Source organism: Pecten maximus, chromosome 18 (genome assembly GCF_902652985.1).
Source record: "Pecten maximus chromosome 18, xPecMax1.1, whole genome shotgun sequence".
NCBI classification, from domain to species: Eukaryota; Metazoa; Mollusca; class Bivalvia; order Pectinida; family Pectinidae; genus Pecten; species Pecten maximus.
In genome coordinates, this window is record NC_047032.1 from 15,289,880 (window position 1) to 15,311,980 (window position 22,101).

Consider the following 22,101-nt stretch of genomic DNA (forward strand, 5'->3'; position numbering starts at 1 on the left):
GTCAGACAGAGACATGGACAGACAATGTGATGTTACAGACAAAGAATGTCATACAGACATACGGACAGACAATGTGACACTCCAGACAGACAGACTATCAAATTAAATTTGTTTGCTTTAAACTTTTAAAAATCACTATGTGACATTTTATTATCTTTACAGATCTAGACTAAATTATGAAACTTAACGTTTAAAATTTTTTCTCTCGATCTGATAACACAAAACTTAAAACACTATACTGAAACATATATCAGCCTTTGGCACATATGCTATTCTGGCTCTGCTGTCAGATGTCAGGTTAAACAAGGTTTATTTTACACAATGCACACGCAATTGCTATGTAACTGTTACATGTGATACATGTATGTAACAATATTGGTAAACGACGCGACTGTAAAAAAAAGACCTGCCAACTTGTTGTGCATAGACACACCACGATATTGATTTAACCTGTTCATTCCCTATGCCACTTAATATAATAAAAAACATCTCATTCAATTGTCCCTCCAAGATATATCTGGTGAAATATATTACGTGTGGTACCTAGAGAAAGTGTTCAGATTATCTGACCGGAGATCATTCCCAGGAAATTCTCTCAACACCAAAATGGGGACCATTTATAGGTGGAATATTTCCAGGTTTCTTTGTTCCCTCGGACTGTGGGATATTTTTATTTCTAGTTTTTGCTTGGGGGTGTGCTTGTGGATTATGGAATATTTCTCTTTTTATATTTATTATTTTGGGTGGTGCAGGGGATGGAAAATCTTATGGAATGATTATATATATATTGCAGATCATTCCAGTTTCATTAGTTTTACAGACAACCTAGCTTGATTTCTTTAAATTGGATTGTACCTAATTAAGCTTCTTTTATATTAGGGAGCTTAAGATTTCTGTTGGACCTATACCATGAAGGACCGCAGGCTCTAGCTGACATTCCTGTTTCTTTGGAAGTCATGATCACAAGATATCATTTCTTTGGGACAGTTGTGTATTTTTCATTAAGACTGAATAACAATCCCCTAGCCTCTTCCAGATAAGAGTCAACAGTCATTTAGGGATGGGGAATCTCTCCTTGGTTTATGGAGACCATAATTTAGTTTTCAATGGATTATTTAACTGAAGTCATTCCATTCCTTGGTCATTGTATTTTCTAAGAATGATAGAATATTCTACGTTTCCGTATGATTATTTTTGGTTTCTGTCAGACTTTGGAATATTTTTGGTTTCCACAAAGGACTGAGGAATAATTCTGATAATATATGGGACTGTGAATATTTCTGGTTTCTATGGGACTGTGACTATTTCTGGATTCTATATGGGACTGTGTATATGTCTGGTTTCATTGGGACTGTGAATATGTCTGGTTTCATTGGGACTACAAATATTTCTGGTTTATATATGGGACTTTGAATATTTCTGGTGTATTTCTGGTTTCTTTGGGATTGAGAACAGCTTATATCTATTTTAGGTTTCTTATTGAGAATATATTTTGTTTCTTTATAACTGTTGAATATTTGTTTTCTTTTGGACTGTGGAATATACATATATATTTTTTTTAGGACGGTAGAGTATCCATGGTTTTTTCAGGACTGTGGAATTAATTTAATGCAACATTAAACCTTTCATTTGTTAACTTGACTGCGATGACCACCAAAATTTTATTATGTTTACAATTTTATAGTGTGATGTTATGGTGTTAAATCAAAATCTGTTCAAGGGTTAATGATTCAAATATCTATACAAAAGAAAGAAAGAAAAGTAGACACATTCCGGAGGTGATTACATATATTTAATGGTCAAGTGGCACAGTGGTGATGCACTTAAAGGGACTGGGGTTCAATTCCCCATATAGTGTAAAAAAGATAATGGAGGTCACAATGCCCTGCAGGGTCATGTTGATATCGGTAGCATTCATATAACTTGCTTTTTATACATAACTGTCAAATAAATAAATTTTGAAGTTTAATTACTGCAATTACACTTAGTAATTGGGCGGAATGGGTGAAGGTTTATATTAAAAACTAAATGTACCAGAAAACTACACTCCGTTATATACAATGAATAGAAGTCTTACTTCTCCTCAGTGGTGAAAAAAAAACCCTGAAACATTGGATACACCAAAGCCACTTGAAACTGGTTTACTTCCAGTCAGCACTAATACTCCAGACTGGGCTAATTTGTTTCTATAGATCTTCATATATCAAAATAGCTTTTCATCAGAATACTCTTACAAGATTATGGGTTTGGTCTAGACAAGGAGTTGTTGTCTTAGCTTGGTTCACCCCTAAAACCACTTTCTGGCAACTTAATCAGAATGAGATGAATGGACTACTTCTAAAAACCAACCCTTCTGATAAGGTATTGATCCATCTGGACAAGACCTTGTGTAAAACCTTTATTTTTCACTGTGCTATTTGCAGTATAATTAAGCAATTCAGTTGCCAGTTTATGCCTCTTTTGCCATAGATTTGAATCATTCTCCAGACAAGTTTTACTAAATTCACCATATTAAAACTCACATTTCACAGGAAAAGGGATTTTTATCACTTAATTGGTGCAAATTTGTTTCGACTGGGAATATCACGAAACATTTAGCCCAGCAATTAAAGCTTAACAACTATACAGTATTTGTGACAGAGTATGGAATTCTTCAAATGTGACAAAATATGTATATGAATAATTATATAATCATGTGACCAAAATGGAATTTATAGTCATAAGCCATCAGCTTTTTTTTCTCCAATTCCCAAAGGAGAGTTTGATGCTAAAAATGAAATTACCCTAACACTATTGTGTGAGTCAGACCATTAGATAGCAGTATACTGAGTTTTATGGAGGATGGCTGTTTTGGCCTATTGATAATTATTTCAGACTTATTTCAAATAGCTAGAGATACAAAACACAAACAAGTTATATATAGCCAGTGTGTTTATCAGCACTTAAAAGGCAAATGTTACAGACTTATATTCCCAGAGTAATTCGACTGAAAAAGACTATAAAGTGTTATATTTCTGTTGTCAAATAAGATTGTTTTATCTTATTTTCATTCTAAAATTTTCAAAATACCTTCAAGTCTTTCTCCACATAGTAATAATAAAATTCTACTTTCCAGATCTAGAGAAAAGTTCTAACGCAACAAATTTCATGACTAGATGCTACAAATGTAACTGGGGATTGAATCCATACGGTGGAGATATCAGGTTTTCATAAAAAGCAAAAGAATAATACACATTGATTTCTTCTGTAATGTTGGGAAATCTCTCTGAAGAAGGCTTGTATAGGCATCTCTGCTTGTATGGTAGCAGTGTACAGTAAAAATGCCAAATTCTGAAAAATATGGCACATGTTTTAGATATGTAAACATTGCCAGTTAACCTTACATATAACCTCTAATAAAGTATATATATTTGAAATCTGTACAACATTTTCAATTTTAATAGAGCTCTGAAGGATAAGTAAACTGATATTTTCTGCGATTTTTAGAGCTGTGAATACCATGGTAACAGCTTAAAAAATTCTCAAAAATCGCAAAATATTATGATATTTGACCCAAAATAGCACAATTCTCTACACAATTTTTTTTCTGAAACCTATTTAAAATTAGATATCTCTATCCCAAAGACAGAATTAATCTTGTTTGGACATATGTTGTAAATTAAGTTTTTCCGCTATCTTACCTTTTCTGTGGGCTTCCATTTTGCGCTGTAGTCAAAACTAAATTTCCTGTGTAAACACAGGTTCGGAAAATCCGGATATTTAAAATCCGGAACCAATTTATTGATTTTTGTTTTAATAAATGTGAAGCCTGTATGTACTACTTCATACTGAATATACCAATTATAGTTTACATTTATTTTTTCATTTTTTATGCATATCCTAATACAGGAGTTATTTGCTTAACAAAAAAATCGCCCATGGCCAGGCTGTCTTACTGTGGTGTGCTACCTTATACATCACTTTTGTAAATTGTAATTTTACTAAAAACCCCATGAAGGTCTAGAATATGTTCCGACGAACAAAATGACATATCGGGTTACTGTGTATCTTTGATAATCACCGAGTATTGCTGATTTCCCTGAGAGGTGTATTTTGACAACTTTTTCTCCCAATCCAGTAATAAGGGGAGGTAATTTTAAAGATGAAAACTCCCATAATTCTGTATATCTCTTGAATAAAGTTGTGTTTTGTGTTGAATGTGGTACTTTGAGTCTCTGTGCATGTAATCAAGCAAAAAATACTATACAACTATCAAATTTAGCCTTGTAATATGACGTCATAGTTACCATGACGTCATCAGTAACTATGACGTCATCAGATGGTATCTATGACGTCATAAATACTCAATGGTGTCATAATAAATAACCAAATTCCTTTCCAAACCTCAGCTTAGCAACACATGCAATATTCTAACTGATAAATCATGACATGACATCCAAGATTTCAAAATGTCATGCCTATGACATCACAGTCATCTGTTTCCACCCCGGTAATTCAGATATGTACCAATGATCATGTGAAAGTGTCCGCTGATCCCATTTTATGCGGAAAATGCTATTTTTTCTGCTCTACTGAAGGAAATGACAATAATTGACAATATTGTATCAACCGTACACTCATGATCAATCAATTGAAATTACATGCTTACCATTGTATAAATAAACTGAAAATAATGGTTTCACCAAATATTTCAAAAAATAACACTTACTCTAATAGTTTCCATGGATACGGGGTAATAAATCAGGTAAAACAAACCAGAATCCAGTCTATATGGTTTGTTAGATACCCAATAAGTTATTTTGGGTTTGTTATAAAACATAGAATATCTTTTCAATTTACACTGACTCATTAACATTATGCTTAATTAACCCACCCTTAAAATGGGTAGATATGCGAGTTACCTCCCTTGATTCCTCTAATATGACAAGCCAGATAATAAACAAGTTTTAGATTGTTTTTATGCATTTTTGAGCAATAATGAATTAAAATGAAGCTTAATCAAGCATAATTAAGCACAATTTCCAAGAAATAACATTTTTCAGCCCTTATAATACATCACTTTTGTAAATTGTAATTTTACTAAAAACCCCATGAAGGTCTAGAATATGTTCCGACGAACAAAATGACATATCGGGTTACTGTGTATCTTTGATAATCACCGAGTATTGCTGATTTCCCTGAGAGGTGTATTTTGACAACTTTTTCTCCCAATCCAGTAATAAGGGGAGGTAATTTTAAAGATGAAAACTCCCATAATTCTGTATATCTCTTGAATAAAGTTGTGTTTTGTGTTGAATGTGGTACTTTGAGTCTCTGTGCATGTATAATCAAGCAAAAAATACTATACAACTATCAAATTTAGCCTTGTAATATGACGTCATAGTTACCATGACGTCATCAGTAACTATGACGTCATCAGATGGTATCTATGACGTCATAAATACTCAATGGTGTCATAATAAATAACCAAATTCCTTTCCAAACCTCAGCTTAGCAACACATGCAATATTCTAACTGATAAATCATGACATGACATCCAAGATTTCAAAATGTCATGCCTATGACATCACAGTCATCTGTTTCCACCCCGGTAATTCAGATATGTACCAATGATCATGTGAAAGTGTCCGCTGATCCCATTTTATGCGGAAAATGCTATTTTTTCTGCTCTACTGAAGGAAATGACAATAATTGACAATATTGTATCAACCGTACACTCATGATCAATCAATTGAAATTACATGCTTACCATTGTATAAATAAACTGAAAATAATGGTTTCACCAAATATTTCAAAAAATAACACTTACTCTAATAGTTTCCATGGATACGGGGTAATAAATCAGGTAAAACAAACCAGAATCCAGTCTATATGGTTTGTTAGATACCCAATAAGTTATTTTGGGTTTGTTATAAAACATAGAATATCTTTTCAATTTACACTGACTCATTAACATTATGCTTAATTAACCCACCCTTAAAATGGGTAGATATGCGAGTTACCTCCCTTGATTCCTCTAATATGACAAGCCAGATAATAAACAAGTTTTAGATTGTTTTTATGCATTTTTGAGCAATAATGAATTAAAATGAAGCTTAATCAAGCATAATTAAGCACAATTTCCAAGAAATAACATTTTTCAGCCCTTATAAGGTAGCAGTGTACAGTAAAAATGCCAAATTCTGAAAAATATGGCACATGTTTTAGATATGTAAACATTGCCAGTTAACCTTACATATAACCTCTAATAAAGTATATATATTTGAAATCTGTACAACATTTTCAATTTTAATAGAGCTCTGAAGGATAAGTAAACTGATATTTTCTGCGATTTTTAGAGCTGTGAATACCATGGTAACAGCTTAAAAAATTCTCAAAAATCGCAAAATATTATGATATTTGACCCAAAATAGCACAATTCTCTACACAATTTTTTTTCTGAAACCTATTTAAAATTAGATATCTCTATCCCAAAGACAGAATTAATCTTGTTTGGACATATGTTGTAAATTAAGTTTTTCCGCTATCTTACCTTTTCTGTGGGCTTCCATTTTGCGCTGTAGTCAAAACTAAATTTCCTGTGTAAACACAGGTTCGGAAAATCCGGATATTTAAAATCCGGAACCAATTTATTGATTTTTGTTTTAATAAATGTGAAGCCTGTATGTACTACTTCATACTGAATATACCAATTATAGTTTACATTTATTTTTTCATTTTTTATGCATATCCTAATACAGGAGTTATTTGCTTAACAAAAAAATCGCCCATGGCCAGGCTGTCTTACTGTGGTGTGCTACCTATTGTTGTCTAGATGACCCTGATACATGTAGCAACATTATGGACATCATTCAAAGAACTTATTGTTAAAATGTGTTTTACACTTTGATAAAGTAAAAGAATTGCCAACTTCAAATTAAAAACAACTGGGGATATTTTTGTCATTAATGAGGACTGGTAAATGTTTTTGTTATATTAATCATGACTTTATTGGAATAATTAATGAAATTCTTTATTTCTGGGCCAGACAGCAGCTATATATATTGCTTATGGTTTATCTTGTCCGAAATATATATATTATGAGACAACAAAATCAAACAAGAGGCCCATGGGCCTTAACGGTCACCTGAGTTTTGATATATTTTAGCATATTTGGCCCCTCCTGTGACCTTGAATGAAGGTCAAGGTCGTCCATTTGAACAAACTTGGCAGCCCTTCATCCCAGCATGCTACAGATTTAACATTAAATCTCCAGGCTTTTCGGTTATCAAGAAGTTGTTTATAGATTTTAGCATATTTCACACCTGTGACCATGAATGAAGGTCAAGGTCATCTATTTGAACAAACTTGGTAGCCCTTCAACCCAGCAAGCTACAGACCTAATATTGGGTCTCAGGGCCTTTTGGTAATATTAAAAAGTCATATAATATTTTAGTATTTTTGACCCCTGTGACCTTGCATGAAGGTCAAGGTCATCCATTTGAACCAGCTTGGCAGCCCTTCATCCCAGCATGCTACAGACCTAATATTGGGCCTTTTGGTTATAAAAAGTAGTCGTTTGAAGATTTTAGCAAATTTGACCTGTGACCTTGAATATGAAGGTCAAGGTCATCCATTTGAACAAACTTGGTAGCCCTTCAACCCAGCATACTACAAACTCATTATTGGGTCTCTGGGCCTGTTGGTAAATGTAAATTGTTTACGACGGATGACACACTGCAGACGATGCAGGACAAAAGGGGTTAGCAATAGACTTTGTCTCAGGTAACCTAATTATGATAAGGAATAACGTAATTCACTTGTAGATTTATTGAATGAAATACAGCATATAATGCCAAATAACTTAATTCACCAAAAAATAAGGGGGGAAATTTAAAAGCCTGCAAAAAATGGAGGATGATCTCACTCATGTTTATGGTTTAACCTGGATCTGGTGACAGAAAACACAACTCTCGTTTGGTTTGGCCTCAATCTAGTAACAGAAGACACAACTCTCGTTTGGATTAGCCTTAATCTGGTGTCACAGAAAACACAACTCTCGTTTGGTTTGGCTTCAATCTAGTAACAGAAAACACAACTCTTGTTTGGTTTGGCCTCAATCTAGTAACAGAAGACACAACTCTCGTTTGGATTAGCCTTAATCTGGTGTCACAGAAAACACAACTCTCGTTTGGTTTGGCTTCAATCTAGTAACAGAAAATACAACTCTCGTTTGGTTTGGCCTTAATCTAGTAACAGAAGACAAAACTCTCATTTGGATTAGCCCTAATCTGGTGTCACAGAAAACACAACTCTCGTTTGGTTTGGCTTCAATCTAGTAACAGAAAACACAACTCTTGTTTGGTTTGGCCTCAATCTAGTAACAGAAGACACAACTCTCGTTTGGATTAGCCTTAATCTGGTGTCACAGAAAACACAACTCTCGTTTGGTTTGGCTTCAATCTAGTAACAGAAAATACAACTCTCGTTTGGTTTGGCCTTAATCTAGTAACAGAAGACACAACTCTCATTTGGATTAGCCCTAATCTGGTGTCACAGAAAACACAACTCTCGTTTGGTTTGGCCTCAATCTAGTAACAGAAGACACAACTCTCGTTTGGTTTAGCCTTAATCTAGTAACAGAAGACACAACTCTCGTTTGGTTTGGCCTCAATCTAGTAATAGAAAACACAACTCTCGTTTGGTTTGGCCTCAATCTAGTAACAGAAGACACAACTCTCGTTTGGATTGGCTTCAATCTAGTAACAGAAAACACAACTCTCTTTTGGTTTGGCCTCAATCTAGTAACAGAAGACACAACTCTCGTTTGGATTAGCCTTAATCTGGTGTCACTGAAAACACAACTCTTGTTTGGTTTGGCTTCAATCTAGTAACAGAAAACACAACTCTCGTTTGGTTTGGCCTCAATCTGGTAACAGCTAGGACACAACGTTAACTCTCGTTTGGTTAAGCCTTAATCTGGTGTCACAGAAAACACAACTCTTGCTTGGTTTATAATTAATTAGTCTGGATCTGGTGACAGAAAAACACAACTCTTGCTTGGTTTAGCCTCAATTGATCTAGCTTCATGTAGTATAGAACAAAGTGCTTGTTTACTGATTGGCATGCAAATACATAATGGTCCATGTTCAATTTAATAGGAACAAATTTTTATAGTTGATTGATTGAAGCTCAGAGAGGCAACTATATGTGTTTCAAAGAGGCGAAAATTAGGAGGGTTTTCTATCAGATTTGAGGTATATCAATTAATTACCGAGTACATAAATTATCTAATTCGTTTAAACTAATTTGAGGTCATGATCAGAGATTGATGAGGCACATCATTGTCCTGTAATAAGACCAGTACTGAAGGCTGAACACCTCCAACTTTGAGTCATCGAGTTAAATGTGTGGTCACGATCACCCCTCTCTGTTCACCCTTCTCCAACAAGAGCCCCAAGGAAACCTAATTGGCAAGAAAGTTTGATGTGTCGAAATCTAATTAAGATCATCATAGTGGTCACCTGCCCAAAAACATTATTTTTTTCCTTACCAATTTCCAAAGTGAACATGTGCACAACCATGAAAAAATAATTTCTTGATTTGAAAGCTAGTGCACACTTAAAGATGAATTGTTCAAAAAATCTTAAATGGCCCAATTTATAACTCAACAGACCTAAAAATAATACCATAACTAACAAACCATTCATTCATTAGAAAATCTTCAAAGTGTAAATGACTTAACACAAAAACATGTAATACTTTGTTGAAAATATATTATCAGGCACTGCCAAACTGTTAGTGTGCTTAAAATTGAGAAATCTCAAAAACAGGATGCAACTTTATATCACACTCAAAGCAGCAAAAGGATTTGTGATGATTAAGTCAGCAAGTCCATGGGTATAATGAGAAGAACATTAAGTAGCCAGATGATCAAGGTGCACCCATGGCCATCCCCTCCAGATGAGGCTGAACTGAGGGCTGGGCGGAGGCACACTGCATCAACATGCAGTTATGGTAAATATTTACAATTTTGATGGCTGTATTCAATATATGCAGACCTTTAATGACCAAAAATAGGAGATTCACACCTTCAAAGCGGTAGCATATTGGGCGCAGCATTTTGTTGACAAATGTTCTTCAAAATACATATAAATAATACAATAAAAGAGACAATGAGAATACACATTAACATTAACAGATTGTACTAATGTTGGTAACAGTTAACTTTTGTAGCTTCTTTTGCACATTGGATAGTATTACTATTACTATTTTGTATTACAAATGTATTTATTTTCATGGATTAAAGCTGTGAACATAGGATCTCATAAACATTGTATATCTCGAACCTGAAAGCAAGTATGAATCTTTTTCACACATGAAAATACCCTTTCACATTCTGCATTGGGATTAAACGTCACTGTTTTCATGCATATTCTAGGCTCAATACTTTGACTAACTTTGTGTAGTGATCAGCCATATCAAAGGGTATACCATGTTCTGTCAGATACTCTACAAACATTATCTCTGCTTTTGTTACATTGTAGGAACCAGCAGCGGAATTCACTTGAAAGAATGAGTTGACTTTCAATCGTCTGTGTTCCAATGTGATTAAGACTCGCTATGATATATTTCTTCTGTTACGTTTACCCCAGCCGATAAAATTATGCTCTTATATCATGTTTAGTACTTCACGTGGGGAGTATTTCGGAACAGCTTCATCGAAAGGTTTCGGCTGAGAACTATAGTTCAGTGTCAACAAATATGGCTTCCCTCAAGCAAAATCGCGAAATCAGAAGGAATTTTCTTAATGTGGTAGAAATATCAATAAAGTGGAATATCTTAACAGTAAATCGATAGACGAAAGTTCAGTCTAAAAAGCGGTAGACTATCGCTGGAATCAGTAGAGTTAACATGTCTGTATATGGTGCATGTATCCCCTCAAAATATTAGGCTTAACTGATCGAGGGGTGAGTGGAGGTAAACTACATCAAAATACAGTTACAGTAAAATATTTAACAATTTCAATGGCTGTATTCAATATATGGACTGCATGTATCCCCTCCAAATGAGGCTAAACTGATCGAGGGGTGAGTGGATGTTCATGCATCACTTATCAACATGTATATGCAGCTACAGTAAATATTTAACAATTTTGATGGCAGTGAATTAGATGAGGCCTGCTACAGTAATTAGGGGATGTTTAATTTGAGGAACATAGTTTAAGTTATGGTAACTATTTAACAATTTTGATGACTGTGTACTGTTCAGTAAATATTTAACAATTTTGATGGCTGTATTAGATGAGGCCTGCTAGTTAGGGGATGTTTTAGGAACATGTTAGTTATGGTAACTATTTAATGAGGAATGTTATGTAAGGGGATGTTTGAGGAACACATAGTATAAACATGGAGTTATGGTTAATATTTAACAATTTCAATAATCATATTTTATTCATGGTGCACATATAGAACTTAATCTCTAGATTAATTAAGAAAGTACAATTAGATCAAATTTTGATATTTTAGTGTTCATTTACAGCTATGGAAAAAAATCAATTTCTATCTTTTTTTTTTAAATAGGACAATTCACCATCAATTAATGAAAATAAAGCTATATATATATATAAATAAAGTATCATAGTTGTTTATATGCTTAATTAAAACAGGGCATCCAGCAAATCGTTGAGAATATATATTTTTCACTCTTAAAAATGAGATCTGACTCTTTGGACTGAAGGGACAATTTGTCTATTTGATTGATGTTTTGTCTGAGCCTTCAGATTTCTGAAAAATAATGATTTGAAAATCTAAAATTGTTAAAAATCAAGGGTCAACTGGATGCCCTGAAAATAGACAAAATCAGCACGGTTAAAGCACACATAGTGTATTATAACACATATTTCCACTCTGTGCACATTTTGATAGGTGTAGTAATGCAATGGATTATTCTGGAAGTATCCTAGTCTGGTTCAAGCTACCAAGCATTAAGTAGTGTTGTTACACCTAAACTATGATAATGTTATTATCTCCCCTTATACCATCGATTACATTATGTCATAATGTTGTTACCCACACATTAAATATAATCACCTGAAGAGCGCTGTTTCACGGCCGAGCGCTGTTTCACGGCTTGAAAACATTAGTGTTAATGTTCACATTATCATGCCAGTCGTAACATAAACATTTTGATTATGAAAATTATTTTGAATTTGTTGCTACAGGTCAAGTTCAGCCTATAGCTACTGAACTGGATTCTACAGAAAAAAAGGTTAATATCAACTTTAGGTAAGGCATATGGATAAACTTTAATGGTGTAATATTGATTTTTGTCTTTGATATAAACCAGCAAGTCAGTGAGCAATAAATACATATCTGCAGATGAATATATATAAAAGGGCAGATTGCCTCGAAAATTCGACAATTTACTTGTCTGTACTGTCGTTATTACTACTTGACAATAATCTATTTCTAGTAATACGCATCCAACATATGTTCGTTAGGATCCAGTACCTATATTGGTTTATACCGTCGTTATTACTTACTAGACCCTATAAATATATACATGTATATGTAAAAACTTACCAATGCTACCAAAGAAATGTATGATTAACTCCCTGCCAAAATTGCAACATTCAAAGGGATCTACTTGACATTCTGATGATCACCAAATAAATCACAAAGTAATAAATACTGCTGATCAACTGTCAATTCCTCACAGCATGCCATAACATGCTGGATTTTTGAAAATATCTATTTTTTTCCTCTCCCACACCGAAATAAAGTACAAAAAAAGTATGGGAAAAAAGTACTAAAAAAGCATAGAAAAAGTATGCTTTTTTTGACTCAATTTGGAACCGATATTCCAACACGGTTCCAAATTGAGTCAAAAAAAGTACTAAAGTACAAAAAAAGTCTAACAAAAGTATACCTTTAGTACATTTTATTGTTTTCATTAAGTACAGAAAAAGCACAAATATAGTACAGAAAAAGTACATTAAAAGTACAATAATAGTATAAAGTGCACAGGGCCAAATTGATGGTGTACTTTTTTTGTGCTTTTATACTTTTTTAGTACTTTTACAGGTAAGTCCATAAAGTACAAAAAAAGTACAAAAGTACAAAAAAAGTATGAAAATGGTACAGAAAAAGCAGGAAATTAGTACTGAAAAAGTAGGAAAAAAGTACCAATAAGGTAGGAAATTAGCACTGAAAAAGTAGTGGAAAAGTAGGAAAAAAGTACTAGAAAAGTAGGAAAATAGTACTAAAAAAGTAGGAAATTTGTACTGAAAAAGTATCAAAAAAGTAGGAAAATGGTATTGAAAAGAAGGAAATTAGGACTGAAAAAGTAGGAAAAAAGTACTAGAAAAGTAGGAAAATAGTACTAAAAAAGTAGGAAATTTGTACTGAAAAAGATTAAAAAAAGTACTGAAAAAGTAGGAAAAAATTACAAAAAAAAGGGACTTAATTTAATGGTGTAGGAAATTAGTTCTGAAAATATAGGAGATAAGCTTAAATGAGAATACTGCATGCTTAAACAATACATACATCAGTCCCATTCCTAAGAGAAATGCACAATTGTATCAAGTGAAAACAAACATTGAAATACAAGATTAGTTATCCAATCACAATTCCACTGAGTATAATTTCATGCCATAGCAAAGTCTTGATCTAATAAGCTCGAAATTTGTTTAAGGGTGAGGTTAAGGATTTACAGATGGACATCTATGTATAAGGGCAATAACTTTTGATAAATTATTCTAATATTTTTTCAAGCAGGAAAACACAATTTTATATCATGTGTATGTAGGAGATCCAGACAAAAAAAATATACTATTCTAAATAAAAAGGGCAATAACATTTGTAAAAATTGTCGAATCATAATTCCTCTTGAGGAAACACAACAAAAAAATGTAAATAAAAAACAATGCATAAATGCATACTGAATACAATGAAGTATGGTATATGCATAATGCTGCTTGCTTAAACTGGAATATTTCAACCATCTCTCATGGTCTTCGTCAGCCATTAACTGATGGTCAGTAGTTGTGATTATACAATCATGTGGTCACAGGACATAGGGTAACGTGACATTATTGGAGATCATTTATATACAAGTCCACGTGCATTTGTGGTTGTAGCATGCATATATGTCTTCGGACAAGATACTTTACCGGCCAATCCATGAGGAGATTTTTTATGTACAAATGCTGTGCATTTGTGGTTGTGACATGTCTCTGGATAAGATATTTTACCAGCCAACAGCCGTGAAAAGAGTATTTATGTACAAGTCCTTGATCTGCATTTGTGGTTGTGACAACTGTCTTTTGGACAAACAAGATATTTTACCGACCAACATCAGCTCTGAAGTGGATAACATGTTCAGTGTGGTAGTCATAGCTGTTAGGTAGACCAGGGGCCACATCAAAAAGACTCAGTGGTTATTGACAGGGCAATAACCCCAACAATCATACTTCCAATCAATAATGACTAATAATATAAACAAAAACAAAAAATTGGATTTAATTGATCAAACTTGAGTATAATACTGATTGTCAAACTACCAAATACCCTTAAGTTTTATCCATAGAGTGACAAGAATTTTTCACCCCTTGCAAGAGTTTGAGTGAGACAGGGGAGATCTCAACCACATTGGGAGATACCTAAAGGTTTGTCGAGTGTTTGTCATCTAAGAATCTCTTGTCAATTGTCCATTCAAATTATACACAGGGGTGGTGCCCCCATTTAATCAGAAACTAGAACCCCATTTATAAAATACCAAGCACAAACCTGCTGATTTTAAATAAATGTAATCTGATTTTTGCACATTTTCATTCTTCTATCATGTTATATTAAATGTAATAATATCATTTCATGATATATGAGCATTGCAGCACACCATATTTATCCACAAATAAGCCTCAATCCTACCCTAGTATAAAAGTTTAGTACTGTATACGTATTAATCATCAAATAAGCCGCCTTCCCTAGTGTAAAAGTTTAGTACCATATTAATCATCAAATAAGCTGCCTTCCCTAGTGTAACAGATAAAGTACTATATATATCTATCCTCAAATAAGGCTGCCCCCTAGCGAAAAAGTTTAGAACCATCCAAATAAGCTCCCACCCCTAGTGTAAAAAAAATAAAAATTCAATACCATAATCCTCAAATAAGTCCCTCCCCTTGTTTAAAAAGTTTAGTATAAAGTTTTGTAAAGGTTTATAATTATTTGTGAACCACTTTTAGCTAATTGCTGTTTTAAAATTGATGATTCTGCAAAAATTCAGAAGGATATCCGGAATCATAATTATAAAATTACATATGTGGACAGGGACTTCACTGCGGACAGGTATTGCACATGCATATGTGTATATAAAGCTGTATATGCAAACAAAAAGCACTTACCTGTACAAGTCCCTTTGGTTTTAGTGGCTATTATATATATACAAATGTAATCCCACCCAGGAATGTCTTCACTGCTTTCTAGCTATCGCGAGTACATCCTGAATGACACATCCGCACAGTTTGTACCTGAAATGGGGGGAAATGGCAATAATATTCTAAAGTGAAGTGATTGTATATAATGATTTAAGAACCCTTCAGTCTTCATTTCAATACATTTTTTAAGTATAGGAGATTTTCATCGCATATTTTTTCTTTTTTTTCCAGTATAAAAATTTAAAAACAAACTTCAGAGATGAAATATTTATATCTGTAATACATTAAATAGACTTTGAAATAGTATTTATAGGGTTAGCAAGTGAAAATCTAAGGCCTTATATATATTCAGTACTTCATAGTATGGCTGGGCCTCTCTAATCTAAATTCCTTGATTGCCAGCATGTGTTTTGTGATATACTGATAATGTACGAATTCAGATCCAATTTATTCCCAACAGTGAAATCTGCAACAGTCAGCTAAAACCAGTCAATCCCTTTAATATCTATACAATGGTGACTTTTAAAGAAAAATCTTTTGTTAGATGCTATATTATAATAATAGGCATGTACATTTGTAGACCTAGGAGTTAATTTTGGTCAAACTTGCAATTGTCTAATATAATAATAGTAATAAACAAATATAATATAAATGCCATCTAGCCTGTATATAGCAAACACCTGTCTATAAAGACCATTGCTCTGGATCTCAATGTATCTTATTTAATTGCTGATAAACCTGTTTACAAAGGCCACCTGCTGGTCCCTCAAGTGGATTTGGTTTATCTTGTTTAACATTCCTATTAATAGCCAGTGTCATTTAAGGATGTGCCAGGTTTTGAAGGTGAAGGAAAGCTGCATGGAGTACAGAGAGAAAACCCACCAGACTATGGTCAGTACCAGGTAACTGCCCCCATGTGGGTTTCAAATTCTCAACCAAGTGGTGGAGGGGGTGGGGGCTATTGATTCAGTGTCAGAACACCTTGACCACTCGGCCACTGCGGCCCCTGGTCCCTCAAGTAAGCCTTGGTGAATGCTAAAAGGTTTGACACTAAATGCATGCATATTCACAGACCATCGGCATAGGTGCCAGCAGTTAGTCTATTTTAAGAGCATTACATATATCTGTGATCATGAGCAGTGAGCAAAATATGTGAAAATTGCATTGTAACTTTTGTTTTACCACATAAAAAACAATATGATATTGGAATTTTACAGAAAATTTTATCTCTCAACAATACGGTTGTTTTGATAGAACAAAATAAAGTTCATATAGTCTGTATACTGGACACGGGAATAGGAGGGGCGTACGTACAATTTTCATCTCAAAAGTGTCGTCCTTTTTTACCTCCTAATTAGAGAGTGGTATATTTTTACCGGGAGAGCTTGCAATTTTGACAAAATATACAAAAAAAGTTATGAACACCTTTGTAGAAAAGTACTTACGATCTTCATAAGTTCTGCGTAATTTTTTCGTAGATATTTACGAATGTACATAAGTTATATGAATCTTTGTGAAATGATACCCTGTTGAAAAAGTGAATATCCACATGGTGGAATATAGTGATTAAAATTTTGCAATTGAATTGAATGTTTTGTGTTTATTTCAACAGACTATATTTTTTGCTGGGAACTGTCTCCTGTAGCCATGATATACTTCACAAGAACAGGTTCCATATAATGTATTGACACTGCAAAATCTAACTTTGGAATACAAATATAGTGGACACTGTCTAAACTGGACACTTTTGGGACCACATAATAAATCTGGTTTGTAGGGAGTTCCAGATTTAAAAGATTCTGCTTTTATTGTTTTATCATTGTTGAAGGCAAAAAAAAATGAATAAATGATATAAAGAAGATGTCATTGTGAATTAATATTCATGCAAATACAAACTTTGAATTGAATAACATGATTTAATTCAACACTGGCAATATGACCCTATGTGTACGTTACATTGGTTGAAAACAATCACTGATTGTTGTTTGATTTAAGGCAGCATTCGACTGCATTAAAAAAAATCAACCGATATGACACTTTCTACAAGTGCAGATTCCCAATCTGAGAAATTAGCTTCAATTTCTAATTGGTCCTTAATGTTGGTGGCTGTCACGAGATCTATGTATGTTAATTATATAAACGGAGTAATACAAAAGGTATATGCCTTCATCATATTATCATCTCGGACTTCCTCATCCAGGTACGTTAGTGTAGCGACTAGCGAGGTCCACGAAGGCGAAGCCAGCATGCATGAAACATTTCTTAATTACGATACATTTACAAACACGTAATACTATGGGCATAAATTGACGAAAATGCATTCTTTATTGTACATAACAACAGTTTAGGTGTTTATCCAGCTGTGGCTACCTGTGGACAGTGAAGGTAAATGGTCAATCGATAATTCATGTGTGCAGCAATTACAACTGTATAAATTTACACTCGTCGGGAGCCCCAAAAGCCACAGCTACCAGCTGCACACCGCATGCATTGTGGTCCAAATTGATGGCATTGACTTAACACAAAGCAGAAAGGAATGAAGAGAAATTAAGAAGTTTATGTTTCACATTAATTAAGATTATTCGAGATATGTTATCTGTCGAGGTATACAACATTTCCTTTCATAATAAAAGTGTAAACATTAATATATATACAAAAAAAATCATGTATATAATCTAAAAATCCTTGTTAGTTATTTGTTGTACTAGCAAAAAATATAATATAGTCGTCTCAAGCTTGGTTGTATTGAAATCCCCGGGGACAGTGACAGATCGAGATATATCACTACAGTACGTGCTACATCAAACAACACACCATTGTTCAAATTGTCAATCAACATTTCATTTAGTCAGTATTTAGAATTGATTCCAAAATTATGATAATCTTTTCACAGTTTATTAGAAATAATGTTAAATTCAATAGAAGAAGTCTTCGACTGTTGCTTGTTTTTGTTTATTTTAAGTTCACGGACACACATGAAAACAGTTTCCAGTACATCTGGACTCCTTCGAGGAAACTATGTATACTGTCTGAAATCAGTCTTGTGCGTCGGTGACAAAATGTATATATACACATTCCTGCCAAGTGCCCCAACAGGAATCAAACCCAGGTTTCCGGCATGATAGGCCACAGCTCTACCAGTGTACCTCCTGAGCCAAAGAAGCATACTCTGTCAGCTGAGTGACGAAGACCCTATTAACACAATGTACAAGCCACACCACCCTGTTCCTTTTACACTACATACTCCCCTTGTTTTTTCTTGAGATTTACATACATCTCAAACCCAGACTCTCAATACCACCATCATGGGATTTTAGTTGGGCACTAATATGAAAGAACAGGGAAAAACACATTCCTGTTGAGTGCCTTGACAGGAATCGAACCCGTCTCCGGCATGATAACTGCCAAGGCTCTACCTCCATCCTGAGCCAAAGAAGCAATATGCTCCGTCAGCTTAGTGACAGAGGCAGTATTTAACACTATGTATAAGCCACATCAACCTGTTCTTTTTACATATATATTTAAAATTCCATTTACATTTACTTACAAGTCTTTTATTATATATATAATTATCACATGTATTTGTGGACATGATTATGATGTTTTTACTTAAAATGTTATGTTATATACGAGTAAATTATTTATTAGGCAGGGCTCAAAGTGGATATTTTTACCAGGTTGCCTATTTGGCTACCAAGTCATACAATCTTGGTGCTAATTTGAAAAATTCGTCGCCCGGCCAAGTTGTCTTACACTTTAAAAAAAAAGTCTTTTAATTCTTTAGTTCAGTATAACATCTCTCTGTAATTTTTTCAATTGTGAACGTCATTTTAGCATTGACTAGAACCTTTGACAGTTTAACCAAATCGCAAATTTACACAATTTCATCATAATCATGAACCATATACCTGTGATAATTAGAACTAACGTTAGTCGTTATATTTTTGTAAATACATATATATAGTCTAACGTTATATGACTTATCATAGAACTTAAAACATTTTATCTAATTGTAATATATCATTTTTATTCTGTTAAGGGATTCTAAATTGACGTGACAAATGCAGGAAGTATGGTAAACCCATTATAGCCCTGATGGTAGAGTGTATCGGAGATAAGAGACTCCCCGAGACTGGCAGTTCGTCTCCCATCCCTTTCTAACGAAAAATCTTAGTAAAAGGCATTTTAGCTCATGTAATCAATTACTGACAAGAAAAAACATGTAGCTTTATACAATCAACCAAAAGGTACTTATGAAATATTTTAAAATTAAACAAACAGTAAAATTTCTTTGTTTTGTTCTTGATTGTTTACCTTCAGTTTTCCTGTAGGCTAGTTTTTTCACCGAAGCGTCGATGTAACGTTGAACGATCTGCGTCAGTAGAATGATTCATCCATGTTCTTCAGTACAAAGTTTAATTCCTGGGAACGAACTAATTTAGAAGCAGTATTATGAACCTAAGCGAATTCATGATAGTCTATATTCTTTTTAGCAAAAATAGCATTGACAAGTACGACATCAATCTCATGATCTCATTAGTAAATAAATAAATTCTACCTTTTCGTATCATTATTTTACCTTGTATTAGTATCGGGGACTCCGTGGCGCAACGGTAGCGCGTCTGACTCCAGATCAGAAGGTTGCGTGTTCAAATCACGTCGGGGTCATACGAATTTTTTCCTATTTTTTTTATTGTGTATTTTGTGTCTAATATTGTGTTTTTCCTTTGTTTATTCGACTATTTACCGATAATTTTATCTCGCACTGTTTACCACTAATAAACATAAATCACAATATTAACCAATTAGATACAATGTTCACTTTATGGCAAATTCATTTAGAATCTAGTACATGCATTGAGAATTGTACCTGCTGCCCCATTGCATGATCGTAAAAGGCGACTAAATTTGGGATCTTATCTTTTCTCTACTCTCTGAACCACTTTCTTCTTCCTAATGTCTCCCTTGACAATGCCTCACTTTTGGCCTTTAGTTGAGCGTTCGCCCCTGTGAGGAAGACTTTTGGGTTCTGTCCCCTGGTCGAGACATACCAGAGTCTTTAAAAATGGTAGTTTCTACTCCTGCTTAGCGCTCAGCATATTAGGAGTGGGACGACTGGTTCGCCCGTTGTCAGTATAATGTGACCGGGTGGGGTGTGCTGCTGGGTGTCTTCGGCAGTATGCTTCAGTGAGGTAGCACTATAAATCGGCAAAAGTTCCGGCCTATTACAAGGAGACTTAACATGAACATACCACAGCCTCCCAAAACACACATACGCACTCACCACACGCGTGCATGTCGCACGCACGGGAGGCCGTCCTTAAATGACCTTAGCTGTTAATAGGACGTTAAACAAAATAAACCAAACCAAACCAAACATGCATGTGTAGACATGCACAGGGACTCTTTTTTTATACACCGATAACCCCGATTTTTATAAGGTTTTAGAATGTACATGAATACTTGATTAGCTGTATATTTCAGTGAGATAGCACTATAAAGTCAGTCGACATCATTTTCGCGCTAGCACAAGGGTATAAGAGCATGCATAACCTCCCAAAACACTCACACACCACACGCATGCATCTCGTGCACAGGGAAGGCCGTCCTAAAATTACCATAAGACTTTACATAATTAGTTGTTGACAGGACGTTAAACAATGCTGGAAAACCAGTCATCGTTAATTTGAAATAAAATGTCATAACTTACACGAACATGTTCATTAAACCTTCCAGAGTTTTTAAATGAGTAAACGGGAACTTTGTGTAATCGCTCAGTGATATTAGCAAAATCAAGATTTATACGTCACTGTACACGCAAAAACAAACAAACGTTATAGTACAGTAGTGTACGTCTGACGCCACCGACGCGGCACAAAAAAAAATAAATATCACATACGGAATTTTGTTTTATTACATCACTGATGCAAAAGATTACAAATTGCACATACCACATTTTGTGATCCCAAGGGAAGTCAATATTCATATCCTATCATGCATACACATGGAAAAGTATTGTTATCTCATGTCTAGCTTTTCTATCGCAGTTTACCCAACCCTTTATGCTGCATTCAGACATCCCACCATTTTGAAAATTCTCAACTATCAACGGTTTGTTTTTCAAGGAAGCAGTGACTTGAAATGAATTTTTCATACCAGAAGATGGCAACCCCCCCCCCCCCCCCCCCCCCCCTTTTTGTTTTCTTTTTTTTTTCTTTTTTTTTTTCCTTTTTTTTGAAACTTTCCCCGTTGTTTGTGTCCTTTCATGAAAGCCAGTTGGGTTTCGAAGAATGACGTTGAAATTTTGACGGGAAGACGGCCATTTTCTTGGCGCAATGACGTAACACCAATGTTCTTCATTATGAAGTCATCCTCATAATCAAATCACAAAGGTTTATTACATTGCTAGTTATGCACTACAGCCACAGAAAACAGAAGTTTGTGCCATTGGTTTATAAGACTCGTTCAAATCAATTTTCATCATATGTTTAGGTTTGTTTTTGAGATCTATACCAAGCATACTTCTGATACTGAAAGATCATGCCCATTTTGGCACGTATACATTTCAGACCTTTTATGGTTAATTATTGTTGAATGAATATATAATTCGCTGATAAAATTACCGTAACTTGACCGACATTTGGCGAGTCCACAATCAAACTGTCAACATAAGAGCAAATTAA

General features: G+C 34.3%; 1 protein-coding gene and 1 non-coding gene across 2 annotated transcripts in view; one reads left to right on the forward strand and one right to left on the reverse strand.

The window, feature by feature from the left end:
- LOC117317159 (putative extracellular sulfatase Sulf-1 homolog) overlaps positions 1-19,806 on the reverse strand; it is a 105,641-nt gene extending 85,835 nt beyond the window's left edge. Inside the window, 2 exon segments of the mRNA XM_033871959.1 lie at positions 15,386-15,511; positions 19,733-19,806. The gene's annotated coding sequence lies outside the window, so the exon portion shown is untranslated.
- Positions 19,807-20,014: 208 nt separating this feature from the next.
- Trnaw-cca lies at positions 20,015-20,086 on the forward strand. Its single transcript has one exon. It is a non-coding gene; the product is annotated as a tRNA-Trp (tRNA).
- The last annotated feature ends 2,015 nt before the right edge of the window (positions 20,087-22,101 follow it).